This window comes from Rousettus aegyptiacus, unplaced genomic scaffold (genome assembly GCF_014176215.1).
Source record: "Rousettus aegyptiacus isolate mRouAeg1 unplaced genomic scaffold, mRouAeg1.p scaffold_m13_p_5, whole genome shotgun sequence".
NCBI classification, from domain to species: Eukaryota; Metazoa; Chordata; class Mammalia; order Chiroptera; family Pteropodidae; genus Rousettus; species Rousettus aegyptiacus.
Genome location: NW_023416308.1, coordinates 2,659,529 through 2,675,873, shown reverse-complemented (window position 1 = coordinate 2,675,873; position 16,345 = coordinate 2,659,529). Strand labels below are relative to the sequence as shown.

Sequence of the window (16,345 nt, the reverse complement as noted above, 5' to 3'; positions counted from 1 at the left end):
GCCCCAGCTCCGGCCACGCCTGAAGCCGTCCAGCCCCGGACGGTGCCGTTAGGAGCGCCCGTGGGTTCTCCCTGTGGCCTCCGCCACGACTCAGGCAGGAGCCCCACCCAGCCACCCTCGGGTGCCTCCCTGACGCTTGCCTGAGGACGCCTCGGGCCACACTACGCTGACCCGTGACCGCCAGCACCCTCGACGACACCTGTTGAGCCAACTCGCTCTCTGCATACTCAACTCCTCTAAGCCCCGGGCGGACGAGGTCCGACTTCCCCATCATTCCAATCCCAGAGGCCCACAAACGTCTGGAACATTCCATGTGCCCCATAAATGTAAATAAATAGCAAAAGAACAAGAAGGAAAAGCAACAGGCATTAAAGCTGATTTCTGCCTTAAATGGGAAAAAGGGCCAAGCCCTGCGGTCTACAGCGCCGCCTGCGACCCAGGCCGGGTCCCGGAGGCCCGGCCCAGCTCCGGCCATGCAGGCCTCCTCGGCGTCCACGAGCATCCAGCCACAGGGCACGTACGCCCGCTGCTCCCCAACCACACGGCTCACCCCTCTCCTTCCAAAAGTCTGCTTCCTTCTCACTGCCCAGGTCCCAGCTCGAAGGCCAGCCCCTCAGAGGCCACCCTTAGCTCCTCTACCTAAAGTGAACTCCCGCCTCCCCAAACCAGGGCTGCCCCGCCCGCCCCGCCCCAGTCCAGGGCAAGCCCGTCTGGGACCTGCAGTCCAGGGTGCGTCTTCTGCACTGCCCATCTCCCCAGCGGCCCCTGGCATCTCGTCTGCTGTGTGCACTCCCTCCCCCAGGAGGCCACGGGGACACCCGGCTGGCCGCGGGGAGGCAGGAAGCAGACCTCTCACGTCCTGACCAGTCCCTGCCAGCCCAGAGCAGCTGCCGCATGCCTCAGGGCCCTACGTGGCGCACGGAGCTGGCCCGCAGCCGGGGCCGCCCTGCCAAGGGAGCCAGCCTGGCTCCGGGATGAAGGAGGGCTGCAGGTGGCGCCTGCACGGTGCCCACGATGGACAGCAGGTGTCGGGGAGTCAAGCCGCCCAGGTTCGAATCCCAGCTCTGCCAGCGTGTGATCCTGGGTAAGGGGCTTAACCTGCCTGTGCCCCCAGCTTCCCCACCGGTAAAACGGGGCCGCCAGGAATGGCACCTGGCTCGCAGGGCTGCTGCGAGGAGCCCGTTAGTGAGTGTGCATGGCACACTTAGAACACAGCCTGGCACACGGTAAATGCTCAGGACTCGTCAGGAATTAGAGTTAATGTCGACAGTGACGGTGACTGGCTCTCCCACGGCGCTGAGGCGAGCAAACGGTCGGGGAACGTGAGCTCTCGAGAAAAACGCAGTACCTGCCCGGCGCCAAGCCCAGCCGAAAGCACTTCGCACGCCGAGTCCTGCGAGGTAGGCTTACCATCATTCAGCGTCTTGTTCCCGCTCTTCCAGGCAGCCTCCCGGGATTGCGCCAACGCCCAGGCGCACCGGGGACGCACACAACTCCTCCTGTGAGGCCACGCTCCACTCCGTCCCTGCCCGCGGTGAGAGGAAGAGCCCCCGCCAGCCCGGGGTCAGCACGAGGAAGGCATGCCCCACGCCAGCCCAAGCCACAGCCCCCCCAGAACCCCAGGAACGCAGGCCCGGCTGGCTGCGTGAGCACACCCCCGGAAGGGCGGTGTGTCCGCTCCCTGTGGCCTGCAGAGGACACTTCCCGGTAGAGGCCCAGGCATCTCAAGGGCTCTGTTCTGACCTTCCCCCCAGGGCCGGAACACGGGGTGCACCGTGAAGGGACAGGCGTCGACTCCGGCTGGGGATCTGGGGTCTGCAGGGACAGCATGTGACGGCTGCCCCCAGCCACCCCAAAACGAGGTGGGCTGGCTGAGGTCACCCAGCACAGCACAGAGCACGGCAAAGCCAGCCTCTGGCACACACGGCTTCACCTCTCGGACGGGAGAGGGGCCCCCGCCCCCCCCACACACACACCAGGGACCTGAGGTAGGCTCCGTGTCCCTAGCCGGGCGGTAGACCTGGTGAGAAGGCCAGCTCCCCCACCCACGGGCTGTGTGACCCCGCTCAACTCCCCCCACCGCCCTGAGCCTTGGCTTCCTCACCTGGAAAGTGGGTCTAACGAGCGCGGCCACAGTCCCTCGGCAGGACCGGGAGCGCCCCCAAAAGCCGGCAAGTCAAAGCCACGGAAAGAGAAGGCCGAGGAAGAAGCTACTTCAATGTCAGCGAGCGGCCTTGGCTTTGCGATTCAATGAAACACAACTTTATTTTACGGTTCAGGATGTTTTCTGTTTTCACAGCAGCTGCGGAGGAGACGATGGGGTCCCCTGAGGCCTTGAGCTACCCTAAACTAGCATCTCCCCTGAGGGACTGCCCTGAAACGTCATCAAAAAGTGCACAAAGCCTCACACAGGGCCAGCCCTCCGCGCCCCACGCAGGACGACCCGGAGGCAGATGCAGCAGAGGGAAAAGGGGGCAGGCTCTGGGGTTAGCATCTCACGGGCTGTGCGGCCTCAGGCAAGTCACTTCGCCTCTCTGTTCCACGCTTTCCTCACCTGTGAACTGAGAACGATGATAATCCCTGCTTCGCAGGGGCTTTGGGAAGATTAACTGAATGATCACACGTAGAGTGAAACACGATTGTCGTTATAACCCATTATCATTATTGCTGCCATTTGCGCCAATTTCAAAACCCACGTAGGTTTATGACCCCGAACGCAGGAGAAAGACGAGCCCACCTGGACCCCTGGGGCTCGCTGAGAACCCCCTGAAAGGCGGCGCCTCCCGCCGCCCTCCTCCTCCGGCCGGGGGCAGGGATCGCCCTCAGACGGAAGGAGACACACGTCGGAGCTGGAGATTAACAAGTACAATCATCGGGCAGGCATCCATCCATAATTACGAATTTGATGTAATTAGGCACCCCACTAACTTCATTACTTATTTATTTACGGGATTGCTTATTTAATTTGTGGGCCTCTTTCCCCGAAAAGTCATCTTTGCTCACACCCCTCCGGCGAGGGAGGATGGGCAGGAGGCCCCCTCTCGGTCCACCCCCATGCCTGGGCGCCCGCATTTCATGCCCCTGCCTTGCCCCCAAACAGCTCCCGGCAGACGACAGAGTCACACAGGCCTGACGTGCACGTGGACAGGGCTTGGTGCCCACGGACAGAGCTCGACCCCAAAGGCAAGGACCCTCCCTCACGCCCTCACCTCTCCTGCGGAGGAGACCCTGGAGAGGGGAGCGCGGCTCCGTCCCCACCTGCCAGTCGCGGGCGTGAGCCCCCGGCCTGGCAAACCCATCAGTGCAGCAAATGAAGCCGGCACTTCCCAGCACGCAGGAGGAGAAAGGGCCCCCGACTCCTGCCGAACGACAGCAGGCAAGTTGCCTGACCGCCCAGAGCCTCAGCTTCCCCATCTGTGACATGCCGAGGACGACACTTACAACTAGCTAGCCACAAAAACCCGACGACAGCTGCCACCCGGCGCCGCCCGCGGCCTCGGCCAACGCCACGTGGCCAGGAACAGCACCGAGAGGCACGAAGACGTTCTAGCTTCATCCGTAACAGCCAGACGCAACCCGCGGGCAACCCGAATGTCCATCGACTCGCGAATGCATGCGTGACCCGTGACGCAGGCACGCGACAGAAAATCCCAGACGGCCGCGACGTGCGGCAACACGGACGACTCCCGAAGACGGGCGGAGGGGGACAGAGAAGCCCGGCGCAAGTGAGCACGCGCCCTGTCGTGCGAACGTGGAGTCCGGAAGGTTCCAGGACGCCCGGACACCCGCGGATGCTTCTGGCGGCGGGGAAGCACACTCTCTCGGTGGTGGCCGTGGCCGTATGAACGCTTACATTTGTCTCAGCTCGTGAGCGGAACCTTTAACACGGGTTAGGACACCTCGACGAGGCTGAATTTTTACAACTGTAACGGGATGGTGAGCACCATGAATCCCAAGCCGGGGTGCAGGGACTATTTCCCTACTTCCTTCCGGGCCAGGCCTGCTGGCTCGGTCACTGTCCCTTGAGCCCCCAAGCCCGATTTGTGGGCGCTGGACCAGGAAGGTGACGGTGCGCCGCGGCCTGTCAGGGCCCCCGTGCACAAAGGTGGGGTGACACAGGGCTCCTTGGAGAGCTGCAGTGGAGGGAGCCGGGGAAGGTCAGCGGCCGTCCCCGGCACGCGGCCCGGGCCTCGGCGCTGTTGCTGCGAAATGCCGAACGGCAAGCGCCAGGCCCAGGGGGGCAGGACTGGCTCAGCGTCCTCGTCACCCTGACACATGCGACCCCCACCGGACAAGATCCAGGCCTGGGCAGCGGCCCCACCACCAAAGGCTCCAGGCTGCCCGGGCTACGGCACTGAGCCGAAGCCTGTGTCCAGGACAGGACACGGCGCCTCGGCCCCGCCCAAGGGCACAGACACAAAGAGACGGGTGTCCCGGGGGGCCTGGGAGGCCGTGTGGGGACCGGAGCTGGCCGGTGAGGAGGACATCCGGCGGGGAGGACTTCCAGGAGCAGGGCGCCTTGGAGGCCTGTCACGTTTACACTAACTGGGGCAGGACAAGGGTCACCCGGGAGCCCCCTCCACTTATGGAAGAAAGAAGATGACAGTAATAAAGGATGACGAGGCGGGGCTGGGGGGGCTGGGGGGGCTGCGGGGCTGGGGGGCTGGGGGGCTGGGGGGGCTGGGGGGGCTGGGGGAAGCTGAGGCGGGGCTGCGGGGCTGGGGGGCTGGGGGGCTGCGGGGCTGCGGGGCTGCGGGACTGGGGGGCTGGGGGGCTGGGGGGCTGGGGGGGCTGGGGGGGCTGGGGGGCTGGGGGGCTGAGCGCTCCGTGGGCCCTCGGGCAGCTCCGGCTACCCAGTGAGTGATGGAGTGGGCCAGCGGCGCCGGGGAGCCGTGGGGCGGGGGGTCCCCCGGGCCCGATTAGAGGGCCAGCCGCAGGCAGACACGCTCGACTGTCAGCCCGTCCTCCCAGCCCGCCATCAGAGGCACCATTAATTGCTGTCATCTGAGGGCGGCCTGTGGGGAGAGGGAGGGGAGGGGAGGGGGCGGGAGGGAGTCGGAGGGGGATGGAAGGGGGGCAGGGAAGGAGAGGAGGGGGAGGGCAGCTTGCCCAGGGCTGAGCCCCCTCAGCTGGAAGGAAAGAGACCCCCTGCCCTCGCCTCCTCCACCCAGGAGAGGGACCAGGCCCCCAGCTAGGGACAAAGCCAGCGGACTCACTGCCCAGGACAAACAAACAGACCCAGAGAGGTGTGATTCTGCAGGGCCTTCCCCTGCCCCCCGCCGCATGCATACCTGGTCACTCCCTCCCCAGGGCACCCAGAAAGCTTAGCCATGCCAGTCCTCCATCCTCCGCCAGGCTCCACGCACATCCGACCCCTGACTCCTGACCCCTGAGCCCTCACCCTCACGGACACCAGGCACCAGGCTGGGAGAGGTTCGAGGCGCCTGCCTGCACCCCCTGCTCTCACAGCTCCCCCTCCGAGGGCCACGCAAAGGTCACCTGCTCCGAAAACCTGTGCCAGCACCGGGGACTCAAGCCGGGGTCCCTGGGCTCCAGCCCGGCCTCTGCCACTCGCACACTCGGGGACATCGCGTCCGCTCCCCTGGGCCTCGGTTTCCTCGTCTGTGCAGTGTGGGTAGCGACCGGGGTGGCCCTGGGGATCGAAGGACGCGATGCCACAAGGTGCGGAGAAGGGGTCTGCGGCCACAGAGTGTGGGGCGTTTGCTGCTGCTCCACCATCGTCCCCCCAACGCGTCCCCGTGCGCCTCACGCAGCGGCCCCTCGACCTCTTCTCCCGGCTCCTTCTCAGAAGCGCCAGCTCCCCCCGCCCCTGCCTCCGCCCCCCCTTGCCTCCAGGCCTCCCCAGGTAAGGGGGGCTCAGAAAGGCCAGCGGGCTCTACACGGCGCCTGTCTCCAGAGCACCCACCCCGCTCCCAGACCCTGCCAGCCGCCCGTCCCCAGACAGGCCTTCTCCCTGGGCTGAGGAGCCACTTGGGTCCTGCCGGGAGCCCGGGGAACACTAGGCTCTCTCCGCGGGGGGAGGACCCCCTCCCTCTCCCCCATCTGCCTCCTCCCTCAGAGGTGATGGATCGCCCCAGAGGAGGAAGCTAAGTGCTCGCAGACAAAAAGCCCTTTTATCGCCCTCGGGTGGGCCACTGGCATGACAAGCAGATAACTCAGCCTCGGAGGCAGGCTCCCCATCAGGCCTGCAGGCGGACGGGGGGCCAGCGGCACAGGCGGGGGCCAGAACGCCCGGGCAAGGCCGCCTTCCCTCCACCTTCCAGCACATCAGGTGGAAAACCTGGCTGATCACCTGTGGGGACCGCCACACGGTGTCACCCACGCCTCCCCGCCTCCAAGATGACACCCACTGCCGTGCAGCCCGGGGCCTGGCCAGGAAGCGGGCCGCCTCCAGGACCAGTCTTCCTGGGGTCCCCGAAGGCTCAGGAACAAGGGAGAGAGGCCTGCCCCCGAAACCCCGCCGTGGGACTCACTCAGCACTGGCGAACCAAGGGGCCGGTGCACACAGCCTCGGACCTCGGCCCGGGGCCCCTCCAGAGGCCCGCATGCTCCCCCTTTCTCCCCTCCCGCAGGTCTCTGCTCTAATACCACCTTCTCAGGAAGCTCTCCCCCCATCCCATTTCAACCCCCAGCCCACCCACGCACCCCCCAAGGCCCCTTCCGTCCCTGTGACTTGTCTACTGTCTGCCCCTAGGGAACCATACGCCGGGGTCCCTGGGAGAGCCACAGAGTTAGAGTCCTAGATCTTTGCTTCAAGTTGAGGCTCGGGACAGCTGGCCCACGTGTGCCTCAGTCTCCCCCGTCTAGGAAACAAGGATGACGACCCATCTGAGCGCGTCGCTGCGAGGGCCACAAAACAGGACGACACACGAAAAGCTCTGGTCATTGGCTTGCTGAGCGCCTACTGTGCGCGCCAGGCGCTGTTCCGTATCAGCTCACTCGACTGTCCCGGCAGCGCGGGACGGGAGCTGTCAGCCCCCGTCTTGCAGATAGGGACGAGAAGACACAGAGAGGTGAAACGACTTGTCCTGGGCGACCGAGCGACCGCGACAACGCCAGGGCTGGACCCCGGGCCACCTCCCTTCCGTGGGCGTGGCGGCCACGGTGACACACGCGTGTCCCAGCCCAGGGCTTCCGCCGACACTGGCTGCTCCACGCACGCCCCCTTCCACAGGCCCTGCCGTCCCCAAGCCCGCGGCTATCCACCCGAAGACAGACCCCCAGAGACAGAACACCCGCACCCCACTTCTACACTGCCGGGGGCCATCCCTCCTCTCAGGCGTCACCCGAAAGTCACGCTCCCAGCCAGGAAACGTCCCCTCCCTGGGGGACCCCACAACCTCTCCCAGCCATTCCCCAGCCTGGGCGCCAGAGCCCTACAGGGCCACACCGAGCCCCCACCACATTCACCAAACGGCGTCGGGCTCCACGGCTGCTCCCCGCCCGCTGCCCGTGAGAGGCCCCCAGTCACACGCCTGCGGCAGAGACGGTGCGGAGTGGGGACAGGCGTGAACCTACCGGAAACGGCTGCCAGCGACACTGTGTCCCACAGGCTCGTGTCCCAGAGACTCCGGGGACCTGCAGGGGAAAACAGGGGTCGTGTTAGTGGGGGTCGCAGCCTCCACGCGGGGGCTCGGCAGGACCACGTCGCCGTGTGGGGAGAGACGGCGAGGCCCAGGGGCCTGGCACGCGGTGGACGCCAGCCCAAGGGATTCCGCACCACAAACCCGTGAGCGATGCTCCTACCCACACGACAGAGAAGGGAACTGGGAATCCAAGTCTCACGCCCAGTCCCAGGGCCAAGAAGTCACAGAGCTGGGCCTCCAGACAGATGGTGGGGTCATGAAGGCAGCCACGCCAGGCAAGGCCACCAGGGGCCCCAGGGTTACCGTGACGCTCCCCCAGGAACCTCCCGGAGGCGGCTCTGGCACCTGAGGAAGGGGCGGGCCTGCTCCTCTCAGGCAAGAATTTCCACCTCTCCGAAGTCCACACTAGCACAATGACAGCCAGAGCACAGAACGTAAAAAAGGAGATGGTGAATGAGAGGCAGTCACGGGGACAGAACAACGGGGGGCAGACTCGGCAACGCTTCACAGGAGGGGACGTGCGGACGGCCCAGAGGCGCGTGGAAAGACGCTCGACGGCATTAAGCATCAGGCGGGTGCAAACGAAAACCCCGAGAGACCGCAGGACAGCCAGGCGGGCGCGGGGCTGGAACGAAAGGCAGACAAACCCAAGTGTGGGCAAGGGCGGAGGCCAACTGCGCCTCAGGCCTCGCCGCCGACTGCCAGCCTCAGGCCTCGCCGCCGGGGCGCAAAGCAAGGCGGCTGCTCTCGGAAACGTTCCGGCAATTTCTCATCAAGCGAAACAGCCACTTCGGCGCTCGGTCACGTGACCCGGCATTTCCACGCCTGGGTGTCCGCTTACCCGGGAGAAATGGAAATGCGCGTCCACACAAAGCGGACGTGAATGCGCACGGGAATGCACGCGGCGGCCTTACCCATAATCGCAACAAAGCTGGACACGACATCGATCCATCGCCACATGGGCGATGAGCCAACGGTGGCGGATCCACACCGCGGAGCGCCCCACAACGACAGGGAACAAACCGGATGCGCCCAACCCCCGAGGGGAAGGTCGGGCTCGAGCCCAGCGCGGAAGCCACGCTCCGGGCCGCACGCGCCGGGGTCTCACCGACAGGCCACGGGGGAAAGAGACGCGCTCCCAGGCGCGGAGGTCTCCCGAGCGAGCGCGTTGCCAGAAAAGCTATCGATCGGCCCGGGGAGGAGGGGACGGCAGGTGGCTACGGCAGGTGGCTACGGCGTCTCCTGTACAAGGGCTCATCCGTCTGCAGCCTTGTGCTGACCAGTCTTCCCTGTGTCGGCATCCGTGTGACAACGCACAGGTTTAAAACACAGTCCGGTGGGCGGAGCCCAAAGTCCTGGCCGTGGTCCGGGCTCTTCCGCTGACAGCTGTCACGGGGGGCAAGCCCCCGGTGTTCTCCGAGCTCGGCCTTCCCATCCAGAAAACGAGCCTGCTCCCCACGGCCACGCCCAGGGCCTGCTCCTGCAGACGCCTGTCTTGCACGGACCTTCTGCAGCCCCCGCCTTCCTGTCTCGAACTCTCAGTGGGGTCAGGTCAGGTTCTACAAAGTCGCCCAGGGCCCCGGGGCCCGATGACATGCCCGCCTGCCGCTGCGCAGAAAGGGAAGTGACGCCCACGTGAGCTGACGTGTGGCTGCCGCGGCCGGCGGCGTGAACCGTGCTGGGCCGGCGGGCGCGCGCCACAGGATGTGTGCTCTGCGAACGCCAGGCAGGACCCCGCAGACGCGGGCGTCGGCCCCGAGGGACAGGCGCGACTCCGGAAGCGGCCCCCGCAGGTCGGACGGGGGGGGGGGGGGGACTGCAGGCGTTGGTGGTGGGGAGGCGAGACCCCGACGCCGCCTCCTGGGCCCGCCTGGCACATCTTTTCACAGCAGACGAACAGAGGACCCTCCCTGTCCCTGGGGACCAGGTGCCGCCCATCCTCGTCACTGTGGCCCAGACGGCCAGCGCGAGAGGGAGGCAGCTCTGCAGCCCGTCCATTTAGGAAGCACTGGGGTATTTTATTGTCCTTCTCAAGTGACAGCTGAGGCGGGCCCGGCCCTGCACGGGCTCTCCCTCAAGCCAGAAGCTGCCGGAGAGGCAATCGCCAGGTTCACTGAAGTCTCCACTTCCCGTCAGCAACGGCGGGGCAGGGGGGTGGGGGCGGGGGGGTGATGGGCGGCGGGGAGACGGGGTGATGGGGTGGCAGGGCGGCGGGGCAGTGGGGCCGCGTGCTTGTGAGGAGCTGGACAGGGGGAGCAGGAGGCTGTGGCCCAAGAGAGGGGCCAGCCCACCCCGGGGAGGGGACACAGTCCCTCTCGCACAGGGAGCCCAGGGTCGGGGGCAGGGGGCACACAGTCGGGGGAGAACTGAGGAGCAGCCCTGACCCCGCCCGTAAGCACCTCCAGCCCCAAGTCCTGAGGGAGCCCTGCGCTGAATCCAGGCGAAACCTCCACGGCCATCGTGAAGTGCCAGCCCCTCCGCACGGCCCTGCCAGGTGGCACTGTCCTGAAGCCACATCACAGAGGGAAACAGGCCCCGGGGAGGTCCCGCAGCCCGCCCGAGATCACGCGGCCAGTGGGGTCGGGGAGGTGGGGACCAGGGCGTCCTCCAGCCCCAATTCGGCCGAGGACATGCTTCTCAGAAACCTGCCACCCCTCTCCTGGCGACGGGGTGCAGGGCCGCCTGCAGACGCGGGCAATCAGACGCCAGGAAGGAGCCGGCGATCGACCGCTTCGGGAGGGAGGGGGGCCGCGTCGGCGGCCGGGCTCCCGGCCAAGCCCAGGCCACGGCAGGCGCGAGGGCCGGCGGGGGGGCTTCACTCCCAGGCAGCGGCACGGAGAAGCCATCTGTCCGCCCACCTGTCTGCCCGCCACCGGCACCGACAGCCCGCGGGGTCCTGGAGCTCCCCTCCTGGGGTTTCATGGTGCCGGGCACAGCGCTAAGCCCAGCGCGCTGAGTGACGGGCCCCCCACGGTGCAGACGGGGCGGCGAGGCCAGAACCCCGCCGCGTCCCCCGCAGACACCTGCGCCCAGGGCGTCGGCTGTGACTGCACACGCTCCCCCTGCCAGACACCCCGACTGCGAACACCGGCGGGGCAGGAGCCCGAGAGCGGGCTCTCTGGGAACGGTGCACTGGGGATGGATGGGGTGGAAACTTCCAGAAGCCTGTCTAGATGCCCATCAGGGGCCCTTTCGTAGGCTTCCCGTAAAGCCAATTCAGGTTCTGCACGTAGGAGCGGAAGACAAGCGCCCCGAATGTGAGCTGCTCGGCGCCCCGGGAAGAGGCTGCTGGGCACTGGGTCCCGGTGGCCACAGGAAGAGAAACACTGCAGACCCCGCCCCGCCCGGGCCTGGGGTCTGGGCGGAGGGACGCCTGGGGGGGCAGAGGCGCTGCGAACCATCGACCCCCAGAAGCAGTTAATTATCTGGGTCAAGAGAGAGTGAAAGAGATTTGTCACCAGGGCCCAGGGGACGGTCCGGGCGAGTCTGGTGACCCAGGCCGGACGGGAGGGGAGGCGTGGTTCCCGCTGACCTGGTCTTGAAAGGGATCGGGAGCCCCACGCTCACTCCCTCGCCTCCTCCCACACCTCTTCCCCATCCTCGGGCTCAACCCTCCCGGGAACCCCCCCGCACCCTGCGTGCAGGACGAACCAGCCCATCCTGCAGGCGGTGCCCACTGTGCGGACCCGGACGCTGCATCCCAGCAGCCCGGGGTCTCCGCCGAGGCCGGGCTCCGATCCCACCTGCACCGGGGTCTAGCTGGGCGACCCCTCGCCTGTTGCTCAGCTCCGAGGCTGTTTCCTCCACTGTGAAATGGAGACCCAATAATCGGGGTCGCTAAAACCAGGTCGGCTCAGGCTCGAACCCCAGCTCTGCGGTTTTGTGAAGCCTGAGTAAGCCTCCTTGCTTTCAAGCCTCGGTTTCCCCATCTGTGAAATGGGGGTGATGCTGGGGACTACTCTGTGTGAAATATACAGCCTGGCATGCAGCAGGTGCTGAGCTCGCCACTGGGGTTCGCCGGCCTGCCTCCCCAGGGACGCAAGCCCAGCCGCCAACCCTGCTCAGACGTCAGTCACAAAGCCCAGCGCCTCGGACACCCAGCCTCGGGCCCTGAGCCGGGGCAGGACGGCACGAGAGGACGTACGGGCCCCCACCCCAGCCTCAGCAACAGGAGATGCAGGCACGGCGTCCACCACTCACACGCCAGGCTCCGAGGAGAACCAAAGCCCCCAGAAACACACCGCCCTCCGCCCGGACCCTCCGAGGGCAGGATCTGCGGTACAGAGCACGGGCCTCCCGCTGAGGATCCCCAGCTTTCAGCACCCCAGGCACATGCAGCCCCCACATCCACTCCCCCCACCACACAGATAGGGCCACATGGAGCCTCAAACCACACTCGGGTCCCAAAGGGAAGAGCACTCAGCTCAGCAGCGCTCAGAAGCCCGGGGCACCGGGGCCACCAGGCGGTGCTGAGTCAGAGTGAAACTCCAAGGAAACAAAACAGCCCGGAGGCCCGCGGGCTCCCAGAGTGAGCCGCGCTGATTCACGGGGCCACAGGCCTGTGACAGAGAGTTCCTGCCTCTGCAGCCGCGGAGGGGGGCACAGAACAGGCACGAGGTCTGGGGCCCCTCCCCCGGAGAGGCAGCAGCCCGCCTAAGCCTCCGGGTCACACCCGGACTGGCCCCCGACCCAGGGCCCTGCAGTGCTGGTCCTGGCTGGGGGGCTGGCTGGGGGGCAGGCGGAGCGACAGCCTCTCCCTGGGTGGGCTCGGCCTCCGCCTGCAGAGAGGCCCCTGAGCAGGACCCGCCCTGGGACCCCACCAGTGTGTCCCACTGTTTCGTAGCTGTGTGACGCCGGCTCAGCACCCAGCATCTCCGACCAGCGCCTGGCCTGCGAAATGGAGACTCGTCTCACAGAACTGACTCAGGACCGCAGTGCCTAGCACACAGTAAGAGCTCAATAAACACCCCCAAAAGGAAAGGAAACCCCTCCCCCAGGCTCCTCCAGCCCCGCAAAACCACGAGTCCAATTTCTGTCTCTATGGGTCTGCCCAGACGCTTCACAGAAATGGGACCACACGCTGTGGCCTTTCATGTCTGGCTACTCTGCTCACGGCCATGTTTTCGGGGTTCGTGTACACGTGACCTGCATCTATACTTCATTCCCTCTTACAGCTGAGCTGGAGTATTCCATAGCATGGAGAGACCAATTACGTATTTTTTAAATAAGAAAAATACATATGTTATAAATAATACAGAAATGGAACCTGACAAAACATATAAATAAATACACAGATACGGAGTAGTAAAAAGTTACAAAGTAAACAGCCATCAGGACCGTGACAGCGTGAGATCTGGCAAGCGGGACGAGCCAGCCGCAGGCCTCCAGGGTCCAAGCCCTTTTTGTGCTGCTGTGTGACCCTGTGCCGACTCCTCACCCTCTCTGGGCCTCGGCCTCCCCATCTGTAAACAAGAGTGCTGGACGGGAAAGTCTCCGCGGGGGTGGGGGGGGGAGTGGACTCCCCACCTCGACACCTGCGATTCCCAGAGCCTCCACGTGTGGCTCTGCTCTGGGGAAAGGCGTGATTGCAGCAGACAGGGAGGGTGGCGGGCCACCCCATGCTGGCGGGGCAAGCGACTCTGGGATGCCTAGAGACCCTGCCCAAGGGCAAGCTCTGGGCCACCGAGATGTGTACACAGCACAGAAAGGGAAGCTCAGTGTACCCTGACCCCTGCCCGGGACAAAGCCCACAGGCCCTGAGGCTTCTCAGGCCCCTACCCGCATGGCTGCAGCTCCTCCCCGCAGGCAGGGACCAGAAATGTCTTCAGAAGTTACACAACAAGCCCTGGGGGCAGCACCGCTAGCTGACCCTGTCCCCGCCCTGGGCCCCTAAGGCCTTTCTCCCTGGGCAAGAAACAGTAGCCAGCCGCACCAGCCAGCCCTCCCCTGGGCCAGCCCACTGGTCTGGCCGGTTCCAGACAGGGTGGAAGCCACTCGAGGGACAAGAGCCCAGTGTCCAACACCTGTCCTCCCCCTCCTCCAGGCCATGCCAGGCCCGGTCTGGCTGCCGAAGGGCCCGGTTAACCATCGTCACCAATTAGCCAAGCCCCTAGCATGTCCTGACACTGTTCTAGGCCCTGGGGCCCAGCAGTGGCCACAACAGACCCAACGAGAAGTGACCCTCTGAGGCGGGAAGGCCAACAACGACTTCTGTCCCGGCAGAAAGCTCACCCAGCCATGACCACGGACAGTAAGTGGGGTCTGCCCGACAGGGTGGTTCGGGAGGGCCTCCCGAGGGCGACATGTGACTGAGCCCTGTCGGCAGCAAGGAGGCCTCCGTGCCGGTCTGGAGGGAACAGCATTCTGGGTAGGGGAACAGCCAGTGCGAAGGCCCAGAGGCGGGAAGGCGTGTGCACGCCCGCAGCCCGAGCCCGCCGGGGGGAAGCAGCTCCCCGGTGGCCTGGGGGCCCGTGTTCATTCTCGGAGGAGGAGAGAGCTGAGGGTGTGGGACCAGAAGCTGACCGGTCCTAGCGGCCTCTGACAGGGACCCTCCCACCGCAGCGTGGAGAGCAGAGGCAAGAACGAGAGGGACCTGAGTGCCAGGAGGAGGCTGCGGCCGTTGTCCGAGCCGCAGCACCCCGTCCGCCATCGCTTTCATTCATTCATTCATTCATTCATTCATTCATTTTTGCTCTTAGACTTTTTTCTCTACTCTTTACGCTTACGCGGCCGCCTTACTATTGACATGAAAACAGAGGCCTCCGCCGCAGCGGTCCCGTTCCAGGGACGTTCTTGGCTGTCCTGTGACTGGCACTCGGCCAGCGCTGATCAGTCCCACGCCACAAAAGTCGCCTTCCTCACACGATTTCCAAACGACGTGACCACTTAAGAAAAATAAAAAATAAAAACACATAAACCTGCCAGAACCGATCCGCACACGGGCTTTCGTTAGTTAACGTCGGCTTCGTGCCTTCCCCATAGCGAGCGGCTTCGGCCCCCGCCGCTCCCGAACCCACACTTACGGTTCCGAGCGGCAGCCAGCCCCGGCTCCCTGTCCTCTCCCTTTATGCCACGGTCGGGGCCTTACGCTGACTTTGGTTGTCAGTCCTGTGCAAAGTCAAGACAACGCGAAGGGGCAACGTCGGGGCCGAGGCGTGCAGGGGGTGTCCCCGGTGCAAGCTGGGAGAAGACCGTCTGAGGCCGTCGGGGCGCTGTGTGGCGCGGGGCAAGTTGGCTGACCTCTCTGAGCCTTAGCGGCTCGCCGGCAACCCAGAGAAATGCTGATCACTGCTAGTTCCCGAGATTGAGAAGATCAAATGAATTTCCGCGCGCGGGCCGGCCACCACGAGACACGCGTGGAAAGCACACGGGCCTCCGTCGGCCACGGGCCACTGTGGGGCTGGAGGCGGGTGGGCGAGAGCCCCTGGTGCAGGCTCCAGCTGGGCAAGGGGTGCAGCGTAAAATCCCACTCGCCCAGACTGGGCCAGGTGGCTCACTGCCCGCCAGGCTTTCATCTCCAGGAGATAAGCCGCCTGCTCAAGTTCACGTTCAGGATCAAATGAACCCACTTAAAGGCCTTAGGGATCTCCACTGAGCTGGCTCCTCGCGGGCCTGGGGAGGAGAGCGGCTGAGCCCCCTCCAGCCGAGACCCCCACCCACATGGCCAGGGACAGAGAGCACCGCTGTGGGCATCCTGCCCACATACGACACCCGCCCAGCACCGCCCACCGTGGTGACCCCAAGGGCAGATGCCTGCACACTGGCCTTCGGAGCCTATGCACACATCGTCTGCTCGCCTCACCGTCACAAAGCACCTACTGTGTGCCATGTGCCTGGTGCAAAGTGACTCAATCCCCATGGCCACCCAGGAAGTAAGCTATCATACACCCCACTCTCCAGATGGGGAAACTGAGGCCTGGAAAGGAAAGCGCCAGCCCAAGATGACGGGGCTCCTCGTGGGATCACCTGCAACCCTCATTCCATTTCACAGAGGGGGAGACTGAGGCAGGGATGGGCCTTAAGTCACCGCCGTGTCCCACTGTGGCTGGGGAGGCCGGCACGGGCCTGCCTTGTTCCTAGCTAAATCCTAGCACCAAGGACAGCTCCCGGCGCAGAGTAGGTACTTAAATAGAGCATCTGAATTAAGAGTCTACACACCGGGCACAGACTCCGAAGAAAACTCCTTCATGGGGCCTCTCTGCCCTCAAGACAGCCTCTCTGAGGTACCATTAGTACATATTCCACGGGGGAAGGGTGACTGTCCCCTCAGGGCACGATGTCTGGAGTCGTTTCTGGTTGTCACAATGCAGGAAAGGGGCAAGACGGCCCCCAACACACGATCATCCGGCCCGAACGCCAGCAGGGCCCAGGCTGAGGACTCTGCTGTCTCGAATTCACGAAAGCGTCAACTGAGCCCCTACTGTGTGCAGGGCTGCACAGCAATCCCACAAGGAGATGGGGTCACGGGGCTCCACGTCACGCAGCAATGACAGGGCAGAGGCGGGACTCGAATCTGGATGCACCTGACTCAAAGCCCCAGCCCGGAGCCATTCCTGAAGAGCCTGACCCACCAGGGCTCGAGTGGGGGCTGCAGAACCCACACGTTTCCCCGCACTTTGGGGAAGCAGAGGTCAGAGCTGGTCCTTTTCATAGAAACCCATGTTACGGTCTCTCTCGGGGCGGAGTCGGGGGGATGTGGTCATGTTTTACGTGCAGGCTTTCTGTTTCTTAATTTTTCA

General features: G+C 65.1%; 1 protein-coding gene across 22 annotated transcripts in view; it reads right to left on the bottom strand.

The window, feature by feature from the left end:
- Positions 1–16,345, bottom strand: part of NCOR2 (nuclear receptor corepressor 2) — a 255,049-nt gene that overhangs the window by 149,392 nt on the left and 89,312 nt on the right. For 21 of the 22 annotated variants that reach the window (XM_036221357.1, XM_036221362.1, XM_036221361.1 and 18 more), the window contains exon 2: positions 7,540–7,599. The exons of the other annotated variant lie outside the window; for it this stretch is intronic. The gene's annotated coding sequence lies outside the window, so the exon portion shown is untranslated. The remainder of the gene's footprint in view (positions 1–7,539; positions 7,600–16,345) is intronic. 22 annotated transcript variants of the gene reach the window in all.